This window comes from Gigantopelta aegis, chromosome 6 (assembly GCF_016097555.1).
Source record: "Gigantopelta aegis isolate Gae_Host chromosome 6, Gae_host_genome, whole genome shotgun sequence".
NCBI classification, from domain to species: domain Eukaryota; kingdom Metazoa; phylum Mollusca; class Gastropoda; order Neomphalida; family Peltospiridae; genus Gigantopelta; species Gigantopelta aegis.
In genome coordinates, this window is record NC_054704.1 from 91,976,811 (window position 1) to 91,995,939 (window position 19,129).

Genomic DNA, 19,129 nt, shown 5'->3' on the forward strand with positions numbered 1-19,129 from the left:
ATGGCAAGATAGCGTGGGTTTTACGAGTGTGTTAACTGACGGGGGTCTATACAGGAAACAGATGGGGCGGAAGTCGTTAATCAGATGGCAAGATGGGTTTAATCGTTTTGACGCGTGTGTGTGTGTGTGTGTGTGTGTGTGTGTGTGTGTGTGTGTGTGAACCAGATGCGAGCCTTGGCAACGGGGAGTGGAAAATTCCAAAGCGTTTGAAACGTACCCATATATGGTCATGGCGTAGGAACACCATGAGTCATCCCAGAACGTGTTCAGACACGTCTTGACCTCGATATAGCGTGGGGACGCTATGGATGGCGTGGGGTGTAACGTCATGCCCTAGACATGGCTGTACCCCACATTATGATCGGCCTCATTGGTGTAGTGGTTATGACTGGTAGGTACTGGGTTCGTATCCGGGTATCAACTGGTATTCAGACGTTTCACTAACCACTACCTCCCACTGTTCTGGACAGGTAGTCCCACAGTTTAAGTGTGCGCGTGCGTGTGTCCAGGATAGCGTGCTTAAACCTTAATGGATTATTGGATTAGTGTTAGACCGGATACTCTCAACCGTGATAACCGTGTGTGTGTGTGTGCCCAGGATAGCGTGATTGGATAGAGACAGAGGTACGGAAAATAAATATAAACAAACAGTGTTCCTTGGTTGGAAACTTTATTTCACAAAGAAAACATTAGCCAGTTGCCACAGAGGCTATCAGATGTGTAGCTAGGTCTTAAAATACAGACTATATGAAAGAATGTTATATCGTCTGCTAAATACGTTAATGAAGAACACATGGTGTCGCAAGTGAGTACGGCTCTCTTGTGAAGTACGTCGGGTGATGGAAATATGATATCCTGAGCCAACAGATGTCGAAGCAAACTATAAGTTTCAAAGAAAGAAAGCGGGGGAGAAGGGAATGTGCGTAACATGCCAGCCCATTACTTTAAAAGAGGAAATGATTAAAATAAAAGAAATGTGTGTTAAGGGGAAGAAAGGAATGTGCGTCTTACTGAACACATCTCTTTGATGTACGTTTTTTATGCGAACGTCTGTCGCGCGCACGCTGAGGGTGTTTATTTATATCATTGGGCAATCTGGCATGTTTAACTTTGATCTGGTGTGGAAACTGGCTGAAAACAAAAACAGATATCTGTGGTTCCCCAAGACCATTGGTTTGTTTTGCCCCTCTAACGGTTAAAGACAGAGAGAGAGAAACGATATGCCAAACGTGCTTAATCCATTAACTCGGCGAAAGGCAGACTATAGTACTGTCGGAAATAGAATAAAAATGATTTTCGTCGATTATTTCTTACATATTAAACTGACAAGTAAATATTTTGTAAATATCTACTTAATGATAGTCTACCTAATTTAGCATTTACTTGTTTGGGCGCTTATTGATGTTGAAGGTGGTGTTTACTCTTGAAATTAAAAGAAAATGTCAGTAAACAGGTGCTTTGTATATTTTAATGGAACAGACTATAAAAATATTTGGTCAGCGTGTCAATTTCATTGCTGTTACAATATGTGATGGACTGTTTCTGATGATGGTTTGCCCCTATCCCTCTACAAAACAAAACATTTGTAGTCATTTATAAGTACTTTTGAGCAAAACTGTGAAGAGCCATTATGAATGATCCATTATACCGGTATTAAAGGCGCTATCTCAATGTTGCCCAATGACAGCTATTGCAAATTATTATATTTTTTTATATAAAATTTTGATTTAACATTTAAAGAACACCTTTAACAATATGCCCATAAATGATTATAGGAAATAATGTTATCTACTGGTAGAAAATACATTTTTATTGGAGAATCTTTATCACAACTCGCATTATATAGCACCTTTAAATTGTTGCAAGATTGTGTAAATTTCTAATGTACTTACATTGAATTTATATTCAATAAATATGCTTGTCATAATTAATCATTTATGCTGCAATTCAAAATAATCAGTTAACTTTCAGTTTTAAATTAAAAGTTTGTTTAAGGGTAAATGAAATTGACACATATCGATCAAAATGTGTTATAGTTTGTTCCAACAAAGGTCACAAATCACCCGTTTACTGACATCTTTAGTTTAATTTCAAGAGTAAACACAACCTTGTACATCAATGAGAGCCCAAACAAGTAAATGCTAAATTAAGTAAAGTATCATTGAATGGATATTTACAAAATATTTACTTGTCAGTTTAATATGAAAGAATAAAATCGACGAAAATAATTTTTATTCCATTTCCGACAGTACTTTAGCAGACAACACTCGCCGTGCTGTGCCAAGAGCTTAACAAGTAACACGTGTCGATCAAAGGGAAATAACTGCATTTTAAAACGTGTTCGCACTACGACTCCAAGAGTTTTTCCCCTTTACCATATACGTTTAAGTCTATATATACTACTGAAAAGAAGTTAAGGGTCAAAGGAACATTTTGATCATTTTTGGAAGTATGTTTTTTTTACGCCAGATATGGTTAGAATATTAACCTTTGTGTTGTCATTTGGACTAAAGACAACACATTATTAAGGGGCATGCAATCATTGCCCTTATCTTTAGAAACGTTTTAAGTTAACCCAGATTTCCTTTTCATGTATTTGAAGCAAAAACATAGTCAGACTTAACTGACAACCTGCCTCGATACACCCATTGTGACACCCCGTGCACCATTTGCACGTGCTTAGCATGAGTGTAATTCAATGCATGCCAATTTTAGTAATAAAAGGATGAGCATTTTCCTTTCATCATCACTTTAAATTTGTAGATGGTTCGACGACAACTCAGTTTGCAAGACAGGGGAAGGGCCATTAGCTGACTACAAGATGGACACACTCAAAGATCTGTGGCTCACCGTCTAAATGTAAGCCAAAGTGTTATCGGTAGACTGGCAGAGGTTCAGGACGACTAATTTTATTCAAAATCGCTCCCGTTATGGAAGACCACGATCAATAACAGCACGAGAAGACCGTTTCCTGATGATAACGGCGTTGCGACAGCGTTTTGTGACCGCACGGCGTCTTCGTGATCAACTCAGAGCTGCTACAGGCAACAATGTGTCCGACCAGACCATTAGGAATCGTCTGCGAGACCAAGGTTTGCGATGTCGGCGTTCTGTAGTCCGACCACAGCTACTTGCTGGTCACAGAAGGGCTCACCTTGATTGGTGCATATCCGGTGGAACCGTGGGCAATGGGCAGAGACATATTCACAGATGAGTCACGGTACTTGCTCCAGTTCAATAATGGCCGGGCTCGTGTTTACCGTCGTCAAGGAGAAAGATTTACTGATGTTAACGTTGTTCAACATCTACCATTTGGAGGAGAAAGTGTAATGGTGTGGGTGGGCATATCCATGAATCACAGAACCCCTCTGTACATCATTAATGGAAATTTGTCTGGTCAGCGTTATCTCAACGAGATTGTTCAACCTTTTGTAATTCCACTTCTGCAGCGGATTGGACCAGGAGCTTGGTTCCAGGACGACAACGCAATACCTCATCGTGCCAGGGTGGTGACCGACTTCCTGCAGCAGCAGAACGTTCAGCACATGGATTGGCCTGCATATTCACCAGACTTGTAACCCATTGAGTATGCGTGGGATGAACTAGGGCGGCGCGTTCGATCATATCACGTCCCTGCCGTCAACCTCCAGCAACTGGCTCAGCAATTAGTTGCAGAATGGCAAGCGATTCCTCAACGTTATTTCCAACGCCTGGTTAACAGCATACGCCAACGTTGTCAAGAATGTGTGAATGCCATTGGTGGCTACACCAGTTACTGACGCTTCTACTACATGTGTGAACATCATTTTTGGGGGTGCATGACTTTCTCCATCTGGGTAGTAAACTAGTGTCCAAGCAAAGGTTTTTTGTTTTGTGTTTTCTGTTCTTGAGACATCAAATAAATAATTTGTCATTAGTCGTCACAAATGACTATTATTTTTATTATTATTGTTATTATAATATACTCTTCAAAAGAAGAAACGCAAAACCACATTGTCGTAACATTTGGAGAATTGATTTAATTATTGAATGGTGAGACCGATAATTACCAAATGTTGCAGGATTGTTCACAATTCACTCTAGTCCATTATGAGTAAGTGATAGGACACACCACCAAGGTCAAGGTCATCTGGAGTCAATACCGGGTGTGGCCTCCGCGTGTGTTGACAACTGCCTGGCACCGCCTGCCCATTGAAGCAACCAGAGTACGGATGACGTCCCGGGGGATGGTGGCCCACTCGGCCTGCAAGGCTGCTGCCAGCTCGGGCAGGGTCTGGGGCTGTGGTTGTCGCTGTCGGAGGCGTCGGTCCAACTCGTCCCATAGATGCTCAATTGGGTTCAAATCCGGTGATATCGATGGCCAAGGAAGGACATTAATGTTGTTCTGTAGGAAAGCCGTTGTGAGACGTGCTGTGTGAGGCCTGGCGTTGTCATGTTGGAACACTGCGTTGGCGTTGGCCATAACTGGAACGATGTGTGGCCGGAGGATCTAGTCAATGTAGCCCTGTGCATTCAGGTTGCCCTGCACGTGGACCAGGTCAGTTCTGCCAGTGTGTGAGATGGCTGCCCACACCATGACACTACCCCCGCCGAATCTGTCCACTTTCTGCACGCAGTTTTCTGCATAACGTTCACCACGACGCCTATACACGCGACATCTTCCATCATGACGTCGGAGCAGAAATCAGGACTCGTCACTGAACCACACCTGTCTCCATCGCAGTTGAGGCCATTGTCGATGAATCTGGCACCACTGCAGTCGGAGTCGACGGCGTTGTGGTGTTAAGATGACACCTCGAACTGGACGTCTGGCACGAATTCCTACCTCACGTAGGCGGTTCCGTACGGTCTGGTCGGATATCCTGCGCAAACCTGGTATTGCTGCGGCTGTGGAGGTGGCAGTAGTCAATCGTTCCCGAAGGTGGCGTACCCGGATGTAGCGGTCCTGCCCGGGGGTAGTGACCCGTGGTCGACCGGATCTAGGGAGGTCACGTGTTGATCCATGTTGCTGGTAACGGTCCCACAGTCTGGAGATGGTGCTTGGGGACACATGGAATGCCCTGGCAACGGCCGTTCTGGATTCGCCTGCGTCTAGTCGGCCGATGGCATTGTTTCTCTGCGGTTCACTGAGACGTGGCATGTCCTGGATTGTCAACTGTCGGCCAGATACAGAGGCCAGGCAAGCGAACACCCTGCACTTTTATACTGTCGGTGTTCATGTTGCACGTGCAGACAACGCACGTGCAGTGGTGACATGGTTTGCACGTGGCTGCGTTTTTGCGAATATTCACATTTTGGAAATTTATTGTACAGTAGCTGCGTTTTATCGAATGTAACCGTGGGAATGTGTTTGGGACATGCAATGACCTTATATTCACAAAGCATGAACCGGTAGGAAACATAAAATCGGAGTTATAACCCATTTGTACCCTTTTGCGTTTCTTTTTTTTTTAGAGTATATATATATATGTATATGTATATATAATATGTCACGTCAAGAGTGACCAAGGGCTCTTAATCACACAATTTCCCAACAGAAAACAAAAACAAATAATTTTACATTTGTATTTCACCAAGAATCAATAAATAATTATTAATCTTAATATTTAGTGGTGGTTTATAAACAATTCACTGGAAATAAGGTAATACTGTTCATATATAATAACACCCAGGCACCAAGCACCAGTAAATTATCAGTCTCTGGAATAGAGAACCCTTTCAAATATGTGTAACCAAGTCCAGGTCAAGTTCATCGACAGTGTTGCTTTGTACTTGCAACCCTCGACTCGCCGTCACTCTGTTCCATAAATAAGGCCATTTATAGTGTCGGTCAACGGTGACACCAGAAGCTGCTGGTAACCATTATCACCCCAACTTAATAAATCCGACCGTCACTCTTCCACTATCAACGAGGCCATCGGTATCAGTCCCCACGGTGACGCAACAAGCTGCTGGTAACCCATCATCACCCCAGCTCACAATAATACACCCGACCTGACAATAAAAACACGGTAAATAATACAATTGCCATGATTACACCATAATAAAGTAACTAAACCTTGATTTACAGGATTTTGGCATATAACCTGGTTTCCACAAAAAAATATCTATTTCCAGTACTTTTCATTGGCCATTTATTAGTGCAACCTATTTACAAAACACTACGGCCAATTCTTATTTAATACACTATGTCCATTAAATATACATGTACAAAGTTGTCAACTATTAAAATTACATTATACAACCATTTTTACTTTAACCAGTGTTAACAATTATTACTATAAGTATACATACAATATTTACTGCCAAACTATACAATTTCCTAACAAATTACCGCCTTTTCCTTAATATACAAGTTAAAATAAAATACTTACAAACATAATGCAACTCCAAGTATAATATAATATAAACAGACATATAACAAAACCCTACTTACCCCAGCTGTTCACAGGAAACCTCTCTAGTTCCAAAACGTGACACGTGTCCACACACCATGTATCACTGCCCGTGCACCATGTGCATCACAGCTCTGGGTTCCCCCAACAATAGCCCTGACCAGCACTTTTAACCAAGTGTCAACGAAAATGGACTAGTCCACAATCACGCTGTGCCACTGCAGACCAAACCATTGCAAGTGCTAGGGTATTTGACTGCACGTGTGAAAAGGTACCATATGACAACTGCGAGTAATAGGCTAAATAAAATATTCAAATAATCTACACAACCAATACTCCACAACTTATGTACAATAAAATACGGTTGTGACATAATATAATAATAATAATAATAATATATTGCGATAAGTCCATGTTATATATTTTTAGAATATTTATAGATCAAGGAAATAACTGCACAGAGTACTTCTCTAGACCACTAGCCCTGACCGTTTACTATAAATTTTACCAAATGGGTAAATACAGTGGTCGATCTAGGATCGATCCCCGTCGGTGGTTCAATAGGCTATATCCAACCAGTGCCACTGGTATGTCAAGGGCCGTGGTATGTGCTGTCCTGTGCACACATCCCTTGCTACAAATTACAAATTGCAAACTACACATATATAAAGTGGACACATATTGGGTTACATCGATAGGCCTTAAGGGCGACAACTACACATATATATAAAATGGACACACATTGGGTTACATCGAGAGGCCTTAAGGGCGACAACTACACATATATAAAATGGACCCACATTGGGTTACATCGAGAGGCCTTAAGGGCGACAACTACACATATATAAAATGGACACACATTGGGTTACATCGAGAGGCCTTAAGGGCGACAACTACACATATAAACTGGACACACATTGGGTTACATCGTGAGGCCCTAAGGGGCGACATGTGAATAATATTAGTGTTCATTTCTCTTCATCTTCGTCCTCATCATCAGTATCATCACCATCGGTATCGTCGTCGTCTAGTTCGTCCAAATATTCGCTGATCCAGGAACGATACTGATTTAATTTAGAACGAATCTGAGGTCTCCGATCTCTTTTTGGATTGACTGACTTTAGAATTTTTCTCGTGTTGGGACCTTTGTCAAAGTAATGCATATAGGTCAGGAAGCGAGAGTACATGTCTTTAAATAACTTCCATTGTAAAGTCTTCATGTTTCTTTCGATGGTATCTTGGGACATGTTTTTTTTCTTCGTAGCGTTTCCTCTTGCTTTCGATATAGTCATGATTGATGTCGAATTCACGCTCGATCATCAGACGTACGCCTTCGTTTACCAGATCGGACGACGGCTCGTCTTCTTCATTTCCCTCCTCGCACGTTTTAAATCGCAGTTGTCGCTGCAAGTCACTCCCGTCTTTAAAGACTAGACCACGCATATCGCAAGACTACATCCTCTTGACTTTTTTCAGATAGGGCTGTACCTCATCTTCTTCTTCTTCGTCGTCACTTTCGTAGGCGGGTATGCCTGGTAGTTTTCTCTTGAATGTGTTTCTTTGCATGATGTGCACGTAGAGCTCTTTCTCCGACGGTGGTTGAAACTCTTCTGAGACATTCGCCGTTACGTTCGTGCATTTATACCATTCGGACGGCCCCGTCTCTAAACCATTAGGTCGAAGGCGTCAATGTTCGGGCGTGGTCGTTTCAAATCCACCAAGAGATGTCAGTAGGGCCTGTGGGTAGCTTCCTCAAACCGTTGCATCAAATGACGAGGTTAGGACTTGTTGCTTGTCGCTGGGGTTGTTGAACAGTGCCAAGTAATGACAGTTTCTTCTTTGTGTCGGGTCCTTGCTGTTATAGAGATTTCTGTGGTGACTTCCTTCCGTGAACAGATCGGTGATGCGAGGGTCTTTTCCAGCTGTAGACATGAGGTCATCCAACACGATGAAATTTCTGACTCTGGGATCCAAATAACGATTCTTTTCCAAATTCTCGGGTATTCCTTGAAGAAATTTCACTCGAGCAACCATTTTGATCGTATCATAGAGAGGTTGCCATTGTTAGTAGAGCCAAATGATGCGTTAAGGAGGCTGGTAGATTTTACCATCCCTTAGCAGTTTGTACAACAAAAATATTTTTCCACACGACGTGGGTCCCGACACGATCATGGTGAACGGATGTAACAATCTTGGGGGCTGCTGCTGCTGCTGGAAAGGCTTATCTTCAGATTCCATGAGTCCATGTTTATTTCGTACGTGTCGAGTTAGGTCGTCGGTTCAAACATTTTTTTTCTCTCGCAAATGTGACACTGATTCATGATGTTGACTGTTGAAGTGTTCGATGTGAACTGGCGATGTTGAAACGGCCACGTCCCCTTTTATAGTCTTCACAGAAATGCTTGCGCCGTTTTTGACTCATTCCAGTCTGCTCACGTCGTTTCTGTTCCACGCCGCTCTGTTCTCGTTTCCATTTCTGCTCGGCCTTGGCTTGCTCTACCACCTGTTGCGTGGGCGATACCATGACGACTTTGGGTGCCGAGCGCTTGCTCTGTTCCTCTTTTTCTTTTGTCCACGTGGGTTCGTAGAGTTCTAGACATCGATCCACACTATACAACATCTGACTTTTCCCACCACGCTGCACTGGAAAATGAGGTTGAAGTTTGCCTTGGGCTTGCAACTTGTAAAAGCGGGTCCACTTGTCCACGTCGGGAACGTACAACTTGTACTGGTCTGACATGTTACTTCTCTGAAGGTTCTACTTCAAATGACGATGTTACCCACTGCCCCTTTATTTATACCCTCTACAATTTCGCGCATGCGCACAAAGATGTAGTTTGAATTTTGTGTGGTACGTATGACCCATCGTGCACGGCTCAGGGCTACTCTTGGGCCACACTAAGGGCCACACTAAGGGCCACACTCAGAGTCACACTCAGAACCACACACAGGTCCACACAAAGTCCACACACACACACACAGGTCCACACAAAGTCCACACACACACACGCACACACACACACACACACACACACACACAGGTCACCATTACATTAATAACAAACAAAAAGTGTTATTCACATGTTTATTTTATAAAACGAAAAGTAGCACACACGTGTTTAATGTCTGAACACGTTGTTAATGTAGTCACATCTCGGGGACAGCCTGTAATGTTCCATCACTGGATCGTCCATCTTCTTCCATCCGTAGGCCAGTAGTCCTACAACAGTAACAGACGACGGCATCGTGGTCTCCCGTGTAGAAGAAACCGGCCTTGACGAGTTCTTTCAGTCTCTGACTCATCTGGAGGGGCCACCAACCAAATGTGGACGATGGCAGAACAAGTAATGTCTCGAAAGGCCATCCCATTCGTCATCGGCGTCGTAGGCATCATCATCGTAGGGAGCCGAGTCCATTTTATATTCTGGATCTATGGGTTCTTCGTCCACGATTTCGACGGGTTCATGGGTATCCGTGGGTTCTTCATCCACGATTTCACCGGGTTCACGTGCAGCGTCCGTTTGATCCATGAAATGTTCTTCTGGTTTGCATTTGATCGTATGTCTTTTGGAACATTTGCATACCAAGACATCGTCACCGCTGCTACAACTGCTGTTACTGCTGCTGTCCATTCTCGAATATCCCGATGCCATCTTCACTCTACAACGGTCGACTGACGAATGACGAACAGTTCTAAATCTAATGTTTATATACACAATGTCTGAGCATGTCCAAACACGTCCTGGGTTTTTCCCGTGACGTCACCGAACATGTCTGGACACGTCTAATATCTCGGGTTGCATTCCGAACACTCTATGGCACCCGTCAGATTTTGATGATCTTGGTGGCACGGTATGACGTCTCTCAATTCAGGCACAAAGTCGTAGATAGTGTCAAAGCATTTCTGGAGCTCTTTCCACTGTTCAGCAGTCAGTCGAACGCCGCGACGGGAGATTTTCAATTCTTGATCACAATACCAGCACTGACGAATATCCACGCCGGCATAACTACGTTTGACGTAGACGTTCCCACCGAGATGTTGTGATGTTTCCCGTTCGAAAGTGGCCAGTTCCAACAACTGTTTCATCGTCAGAGAAACGGCTTTCTTGGTGGGAAAATGTTTTCCATGGTCCTCGTCAAACTGACGAACGTGAATGGCAATGTCCCCCTTCCACACTTTAGACACGACGTAGACGTTACAGCCAAGGTCTAGTTTGCATCTCGTTTCGTTTTCTTCGTTTTTGACAAGACCCTCTGTAGTGTTTCTGTTATATCTCGATGCCATTTTATATGTAATATTATATATCGTAAGTATCATCAACGGTATACGTCTTCTTTCTAGCAGTGTCACTGGGCGAATGGCAAGCGCCCTGAATTTGGTTTTTTTATAGGCCCCACGGTAGTGTCCCCACTATATCTCGAGGTCAAGACGTGTCTGAACACGTTCTGGGATGACTCATGGTGTTCCCACGCCATGACAGTATATGGGCACGTTTCAAACATCTTGGAATTTTCCACTCCCCGTTGACTCACATCTGGTTGACACACACGTCAAAATGATTAAACCCATCTTGCCATCTGATTAACTACTTCCGCCCTATCTGTTTCCTGTATAGACCCCCCCCCCCCCCCTCCCCTCCACCAGCTACCAAACCCATTAAACCCAGGCTATCTTGCCATCTGATAGTAATTAACGACTTCCGCACCATCTGTTTCCTGTACATCAAAGGACCCACGACGGTTAACACACCTTACCAACATCCGGTGTTTCCTGACACAGAGGTCAGGTTCCCACGCCCATCCCACAGCTGTCCAAGTCATTAACTCAGAGGTCTATGTACTCGAAGTAGGTCACGGTTAGCGTCCCCGTGACATCACACCCCACGCTTAGAGGTCAGCCAATCAGAAGAGGCCACGCCCAGGTCACGTGACCTAGCTCATTTGCATATTTTGAGGCTCAAGTGTCATCCCTACTACTTCTGTTCCCTGTAAAGTTGTTGACAAATCAAAATACAGTTTGTAATACGCACCTAGTGGTGCGTACAAAATTTGTACGACACCGTTACATCTTCACCAGGAGGGTAATAAACTACTTTGCAAAACAAGAATGTATTGAATTTTTAAAATAAGATTTTTGCCAGAAAAAGACATGGCGGATTCGCATATGCATTGCAGGTGAGACTTTTTTCTCTTTAAAAAAAAATAAAACAAATCAAATCAGTTCATCCATAAATACATGAACAGTATAAATGTGTTTTGTCACGTATTGTGGTCTGTTAATATATGCAAAAAACAAAATGATATGACGAACAAACAAAATTTTACGGATTTTTTCGACAAGATTCGTAAACACACATTTTAGTTGACGATAATTTAAAACAAATACTAATGCAAGTAGTACACAGCCAAAATCATGTCACTTAATTGATGTTTTTAAATTAACAACAACTAGTGCAACTAAATGGTTTAACATTCGAACCGTAATATATTTTGCTATCTAGTTTGCTTAAAACTTTGCGTTAATCACAAGTGATAATTAGAAGCAACGCTAAATTACTTTGAACTAACGCTGTGACAGGAAAAAAGAAGTTTTATAGTTGACAAAACAATGTTGCCGATCAAAATAAGTCTGACAAATTACATAAATTTCATAATTCATCGCATATATCAAATCTAAACACTATTGCTTGTCATTGTATTGTTTAATTATTCCTCTTGATGGTCAAAGTTCATAAATTATGTTTAAAATTACACAAATTTTCCAATTCATCGCAGATATCAAATCTGAACACTATTTCTTGTCATTGTATTGTTAAATTATTTCTATTGATGGTCAAAGTTCATAAGTTATGTTTATCACCCTTTTCTTTAACGCTTCTTTGATCTGTCCTTGTAATACATCAACTAAAATGGCCGCAGCTGTCAAAGTAAGAAAGTAACTATAAATGAATGCTGGCGATTCTGCAGAAATAATATATTACCATGTGCTAGAAAACTGGTGAAGTATATCTGTAAGTAAGATTAATCATTGCTGTAATGTTACTTTGTCAATTACTAAAACATCTATCAAAAACATCACTAACAATACAGTGAACGATGTTTAGTCTTTCCCATAAACTTTATAGTATGAAAAAAGTCGTTTCTTGTGGGAAGGACTATACTCAGTCTATACACTTTAGATTTTTATTTTTGTCAGATGCACATTGCAAATTATGGAGCGATTCTAGACTATTATTCATTGTCATACACGTGTACTATAATATGCTGTAACACTAATAATGGATGAATCTAATAGTAATCCACCTATAGTCTTTCCCACTGGGAACGCTTTAAAAAAATATATATATCATAGGAGCCTACTATGGAATTTACTACAAGTTGTTTATTTTTTAGCCGATTATTTTCTAAATTGCATTCAAAAATAGTATTGTTTTGTTATTTCCAGACCACTTTTACTTTTTCTAACGTCAAACCAAACTGAAATTATTTACACCCCCCCCCCCCCCCCCCCCGCCCATTTTCGTAGATTGGTGAGACGGTGTGGTCATTACAAAATAGCATTTTATATATATATATATATATATATATATATATATATATATATATATATATATATATATATATATATATATATATATATATATATGTGCATGCACGGTTCGACATGTCCCGTGTAGTATTCGGTCAATTTGTTTTACTTGTCTTACTGACAATGTTGTCAAGTGAACGAAAACGCTTCAAAAATTGTAAAAAAAATTAACGTTTTTTACATTGTAGCATTTTTAGTATGCCAAGAATACCCAATAATTTACGCGAACGGGCGATTGGCATGCTTGATGCTGGCATGTCGACAGAAGACGTTGCAAGGCATGTTAGGAGTTCTAGTCGAGCGATACGAAATCTTCGCGTAAGATTTCGAACGACAGGAAGCACAAACGACTTGCCACCTCGTGGACGTCCGCGTGTTACAACACGTGGTCAAGACCGCTATATTATGAACACGCATTTGCGCAATCGATTCCAAACTGCCACTGCTACTGCTGCTAACACACCTGGGCTTCACAATAACCGAATCAGTGGGCAAACTGTTCGTAATCGTCTGCATGAGAACGGTTTACATGCACGACGTCCTTACGTCGGATGCGTTTTAACGCAACGTAGACGTCTAAATCGTCTTAATTGGGCACGTGTACACACTCGTTGGATATGGCGACGCTGGAATACCGTTCTTTTTTCGGATGAATGCCGATTTTCTTTACAACGTGGTGATGGCAGGGTGCGCGTCTACCGTTGGAGAAATGAACGCTATGCTGACTGTTGTGTTCTTGAACGAGATTGTTTCGGCGGTGGGGGTTCTGTCATGGTCTGGGCAGCCATTGCCCATGGTTATCGTTCACCACTAGTCGTCATTGATGGCAATTTAAATGCTCAACGTTACCGCGATGACATTCTCGCTCATCACGTCATTCCTCTGTTCCATAACAACGCCAACATCTCGATTTTTCAGCATGATAATGCCACCTCTCATACAGCTAGAGACACTGTAAATTTTCTTAGGACAAATAACTTTGATTTCATTGATGACTGGCCCGCTAAAAGTCCTGATCTCAACCCCATCGAGCATGTCTGGGATAGTCTGGACAGACGATGTTTCCTGGGTCCGCCCTTGTGGTCATATTAGTGTTTTTAATATCACGAAACACAAAAGAGCATGTTACGGAAAGCTAAAAAAAACATACCACTCCATTAAATAGCAATATCTGTTTTATTTATACATTTTAACATGAATTGAAATTAATATTAAAAGAGTTATGAATAAGAAAAAACCCACTCTGTTTGTGCACAATAATGTTTCCTTTTTATTAACCACCATTTGATCCATTTCAATCTTGTTTTATTAATATAAGCTGTTGAAGACAAGATTGTTAAATGTTGTTGTTTTTAATGTCATTTTAAGGAATTTGCATCTCTAAGGTTATGGAATTTGTTTTTCATTTGATTTAAATGTTTTAATACATGCAGTTTGCATTGGCTTACTTGCACCAGCATTCTCGTTACCAGAAAATAAAACTGGTTCTCAGAAATAATCATTATAGAAATACATTTTGTTGTTATGACTTTATAAAAATAAAAATGAACACCAAGGTTGTTTACTGTTCCTTTATATATTAAATAGAATTTGTTTATAAGGATGTTTTTAACAAAAATTTATCTAATTAATTGTAATTTAAATGCTATGGTCTTTGTCCTTAAAGGCACTCAATCATAGATTCACTGGGCCTTACTTCTCTAAATATGGATTATAAATGACAATTACATTAATTTGGAATAACAAACCTCGCTATTGTATCACCCAAAACATTTTAATTGAATCCCATGCCAACCTGTGAGCAGCTTCATTTTAAAAATTGGAACTCTTTTTTGAGGAGTCTAAAACGTACGACAAAACCGAGTATTGATGAGGCTATATACGACAGCCGTGTAAAGTACCTTTGAATTTTATATACAGTGCACGACCGCCGTGTATAGAGACTTTAAAATAATTTAAAATATATTATTTCTTGACAAGAAAAAACCCAAAAAAACACGGCGAATACGCTGAAATAAAATAATAAATAGTTGGAACATAAACTCACGATTTTTGTTTATTATTATTATTTGTTTTATTATTATTATTATTATTATTATTTTGGTTTATTTTTAATTATTTATTTTTTATTATTATTGTGTGTGTGTTTTTGTTGTTTTTTGTGTGTTTTTGTTGCTGTTTTTGTTGTTGTTTTTTTGTCGTTTTACGGAGCTATCGTACACAGGACCACTGTGGGCGCGTGTGCAGGAATTTTAGCAAGGGTGGGTCTAGATTTAGGTCAGCAACGTTTACAGCGGGTGACACGCTTCCCCGGACAATTATCGGGGGGTAAAAAAACATTTGCTTAAGCAGGGGATTGAGCAAGCGATTATTATTATTATTATTATAATTATTATTTATTTTTATTTTATTTATTTATTGGGGGTTGGGGGAGGGGGGGGAGGCGAGGGTTATTTTGTTGTTTGTTGTTGGTTTTTTGTTTGTTTGTTTGTTTGTTTGTTTGTCGTTTGTTTGTTTTTTTACGAAGCTCCGTACACTGCAGACGCGTATGCAGGGATTTTAGCATGGGGAGGGGGTCTACACGAAGGGGAGCGAAGTTTACGGTAAAGGGTCGAGACATGTTCCCCGAAAAATGTATCACAAAACAAAATTGTTTATGCAAGGAGATGGGTATGTGCCTGCACCGACAAAAAAACATTGTGGCACAATAATGTTTGTTTAATACACAACATAATGTCCTGCGTTACTAGAAAATGAAGCCTTGTCTACTTGTTTACTAGTACGTTGATTACAATGTCGTGTCAATAAAATTTACTTCATTGACCTCATTAATGTACATCTAATTTGCAGTTATCAAATTTCGAACGTAAAAATATAGCTTGTGTCCCCTCCCGTATATATTTTATCTGCAGGTATTTAAAAATATTAATGAGAGGTTTTTCAACTATACCGTTACTATACGGATAGTGATTGGTCACCACTTCGAGTGTAGTTGGTGACGCACTAGCAATTTGCTTCCAGTTGTTTACGATTAAACGGCCTGCTATATGTAATACAATTCGTAGCTAATATATAATTTAAATAATAATAATTGTCACGGGGATCCTATAATACCCGTAACTGAATAAAACACGATTATCCAAATATCTCTCCTAACTGTATATCTATTAGATCTCTCTGTATCGGGCAGTCCAATACCCGAGTGGCTCGGCTCTAGGTATATCAGAGATAAGATCTTATATATATATATATATATATATATATATATATAGAGAGAGAGAGAGAGAGAGAGAGAGAGAGAGAGAGAGAGAGAGAGAGAGAGAGAGAGAGAGAGAGAGAGAGAGAGAGAGAGAGAGAGAGAGAGAGAGAGAGCACGTTTAGTTCACTAGAAAACACAACAAAACACAATACACTTTGGAATCTGTATTAACCTTACGCTGACAAATATATTTGCCGCAGTTAATTCTTACAACAACAATAATAATAACAACCCGGAACTAATCTCTTAATTAGTTAATCACTAGGTGTCTAGTTTACACAATATTCTAATAACTTCACCGTGATACAACACGCACACGTGTGATAATTGAGAAACGCTGCCAGGGGAACTTAATTAATAAAGGAATTACAACTCTATTGCTAACTGGTTAATTTTTAATTAACCCTTAACTACTCATTCAGTAACCTTGTAATACAGAATTAATACTGGTACCTATCTGTCACGGAACATGCTCTTAAATTTGTTTCGCCTGTGGCGATTTTAATTGTGTTAGAGGGCCGTGTGCAGTTTATTGCCCGTAGCCCAGATGGGCAACTTGTTACGTAATACTTCGCACGATCGGACATTCCATTACACACCCTCAGCCAGCTGCGGAGGCCATGTGGCTAGTAGTTACGTAATATCTCCGGTAGTGCTGTTTATGGCCAGGAGATTGCTCGCGGTTGGCGACAGCCAGACTGACGATCAGAGAGAAATATACCGAGGTAGAATATGAGATGATACGTGAGGTACCGCCTTGTATCCCCAGGCAAAATCCTGATTTATAATAAATAGCTAGAATTTAGAGATATCCGAGAGAACGAATTAGGACGGCTCCAGGGGATCACGAACGTAGTCCGTTAGGACTTGGTAAATATCATTTCTGCTCTGTGTATAACCTTGATGTGATTGATGTGACTTAAATATTTTAATACTGTATTATACCAATATTCTTTAAACAGTGTCTTCGGTCATCTGACGAAGTAAATCGTAGACTTTTTGTTCTAACATTATATGAGTATTTGGTAATATAAAGCTTAGCCAGTCATCCTAGTAGACCCTAGGTAAACTGTAGGTTATTGTCTTTATTGTGATAAGTATTAATTCTGTGTCACAAGGTTACTGAATGAGTAGTTAGGGTTAATTAAAAATTAACCCGTTAGGAATAGAGCTGTAATTCCTTTATTAATTAAGTTCCCCAAGAAGTGTTCCTAAATTATCACACGTTACTGAACGAGTAGTAAGGGTTAATTAAAAATTAACCAGTTAGGAATGGTGTTGTAATTCCTTTATTAATTAACTTCTCCTGTAGCGTTTCTCAATTATCACACGTGTGGGTGTGGTGTAACGGTGAAGTGATTCGCATATTGTGTAACTAGACACCTAGAGATTAACTAATTAAGTGATCAGTTCTGGGTTGTTATTATTGCTGTTATTAATTCACTACTACGGCTGTACATTTGTCAGCGTAGGATAATACAGATTCCAAAGTGTATTGTGTTTTGTTGTGTTTCTAGAGAACTAACGTGCTATATTAATATATACTTTATATAAGATCGTATCTCTGATCATACCTAGAGACGAGCCATACTAGGGTTTAACAGCCTGTGACAGAGAGATCTAATAGATATACAGTTAGGAGAGATATTTTGATAATCGTGTTTTATTCAGTTACGGGAATTATAGAATCCCCGTGACAGGAGTAGAAAATTGGGGCGCTCGTCCCGGATCTGAAACGGGACATGCATATTTAAAAAAGTATTGTTTGTAAATGGGGGCTTTATAAATTATTTTACAAATTAACCAGAAGTAGCACGTTGTTCACTAGAAAATTAATTAATAATAAGTGCGTCATATCTAAACATGGATAAGAATTTGCTGGATAGGCCTACGCTCAGTGTAGTGGAGATTAAGCGAGCACGTAAGGCCGAGTTAGTTGAAATCGCGGGTGAGCGAGAAATTGATTTAACATCGGCTAAAACCTTAGGTGATATCAAGACAATTATTATCCAGGAAGTTTTTGGTGATAGGCCTGTTATGGAAGACAGTGAGATTGTTCCAGAGATAGAGATAAGTGACTTGAGTATGGAACAACAGTTAGCTTTTAAAAGGCTTGAGTACGAAAGAGAAGAACGTGCATTAGATAGAGAGAGAGAGAGAGAAAGAGAAGAGAGGGATAGAGAGAGGGAGAGAGAAAGAGAAGATAGAGATAGAGAAAAAGAAGATAGGGATAGAGAGAGAGAGAGAGAAAGAGAAGAGAGAGATAGAGAAGATAGACATAGAGATAGAGAAGATAGAGAGAGGGATAGAGAATTCCAGTTAGAAAAATTAAAAGTGGAACATGAGTTAAAATTGAATACTGAAGAAGTTAGACGTGAGGCAGGAAATGGTTTTAACATGTCGGAGGCTTATAGATCAGTGCCTGTATTTGACGATCAGGAGGTAGACATGTTCTTTCAACTTTTTGAAACGGGCCGCTAAGCAGCTAAATTGGCCGCAGTCTAAGTGGACATTGTTAGCCGTGTCTAAGTTTAAGGGGGAAGGCTAGTATAGCTTATAATGCAATGAGTGATGAGCGAGCAAGTCAGTACGACTTAGTTAAGGCTGGCAGTGTTGAGGGCTATGAATTACGACCTGAGGATTATCGTTTACGGTATAGCGAGTTGAGAAAAAACGCAGGGTCAGTCTTATAGTGAGTTTGTGGCTAAGAAGGCAGGGATGTTTGATAAATGGGTTGTTCTCATCAGGTAGAGTCATATAAAATACCGAGTTACGGGAGTTGTTGATCTTACAGGACATTAAAAATGGATTACCAGTTAGCTTACGTATTCACTTAGAGGATCGGAAGTCAAAAAATGATAGAGGAGGAAGGCATAGTGGCAGAGT

At 40.4% G+C, this 19,129-nt stretch overlaps 1 long non-coding RNA gene across 1 annotated transcript; it reads right to left on the reverse strand.

The window, feature by feature from the left end:
• Positions 1 to 5,551: 5,551 nt before the first annotated feature.
• Positions 5,552 to 7,103, reverse strand: LOC121376361. The gene is made up of 2 exons (XR_005958438.1): positions 6,437 to 7,103; positions 5,552 to 5,994 (listed from the first exon to the last, which is right to left on the reverse strand). It is a non-coding gene; the product is annotated as an uncharacterized LOC121376361 (long non-coding RNA).
• Positions 7,104 to 19,129: the final 12,026 nt, after the last annotated feature.